Source organism: Colobus angolensis, unplaced genomic scaffold (genome assembly GCF_000951035.1).
Source record: "Colobus angolensis palliatus isolate OR3802 unplaced genomic scaffold, Cang.pa_1.0 Scaffold126, whole genome shotgun sequence".
Lineage (NCBI taxonomy): Eukaryota > Metazoa > Chordata > Mammalia > Primates > Cercopithecidae > Colobus > Colobus angolensis.
The window spans coordinates 8,815,275-8,816,493 of NW_012113808.1; positions in this window are offsets into that span (position 1 = coordinate 8,815,275).

A 1,219-nucleotide genomic window follows, 5' to 3' on the forward strand; every position below is an offset into this window, starting at 1 on the left:
GATATTATACTGTGTTAAACTTTCCACTGAATCATTTCCATTAGTGTACAAACTTGATATTTTTTCTCTCATGTAGAAATCAAAATAAACAAACAAAACACCCTCTCTTGACTCCACTTCCACTTCAGCTATAGTTCTTTTTCTTTCCAAGCCTCTATAGTGATGCTTATGAGACAAATGTAGTCTAAAATTATTCTCTTTAAAGAGTTGTCATTAATTCTTCTCCCAGGTCTTCTCAACCTTTCTTCAAAGGTTTCTGCTCTTACCAATCCACTGACATTTTCTCCCTTATGGTCATTTTGTGACAGCCATGCTTTTAAATCCAACTATTTTTAAATTCTAATTTCTGACTTATTTACAGCATTTGGCAAAGTTACTCACTTTATTTCTGCAAATACCCTCCTGCCTTGATTTCCAGAATACCACACAGGATTGGGTTTCCTCATATCTTTCTGACTACTTTCCAATTTTCCTTGCTGATTCCTCCTCATTTTCCCAATCTGTATCCCAGGCTCAGTCCTTGAACCTCTTATATTTTTAATCAGCTCTACCTACGTGCTTTGCCCATTATCAAGGCTTTAAGTGCCACATATAAACTGATGACTTCAAAATTATTATTTCCAGCTTAAACATGTCCTCTGGATTCCTGACCTAGCTATCTGTCTACTTGACATTTTCATATGGATGTCTACTAAGCACCTAAACTTAACATGACCAAAACAGAGCCCCTAATATTCTTCCTCAAACCAGCAACTACTGCATTTTCCCACCTCAGTTAGTAGCAACACCTTCTGCTAGCTTTTGAATGTGTTCACTCTTGCTTCTCTAGTTCTTTTAATTGTGATGTTAGGGTGTCAATTTTAGATCTTTCCTGCTTTCTCTTGTGGGCATTTAGTGCTATAAATATCTCTCTACACACTGCTTTAAATGTGTCCCAGAGATTCTGGTATGTTGTGTCTTTGTTCTCATTGGTTTCAAAGAACATCTTTATTTCTGCCTTCATTTTGTTATGTACCCAGTAGTCATTCAGTAGCAGGTTGTTCAGTTTCCATGTAGTTGAGCGGTTTTGAGTGAGTTTCTTAATCCTGAGTTCTAGTTTGATTGCACTGTGGTCTGAGAGACTGTTATAATTTCTGTTCCTTTACATTTGCTGAGGAGTGCTTTACTTCCAACTATGTGGTCAATTTTGGAATAAATGCGATGTGGTGCTGAGAAGAAT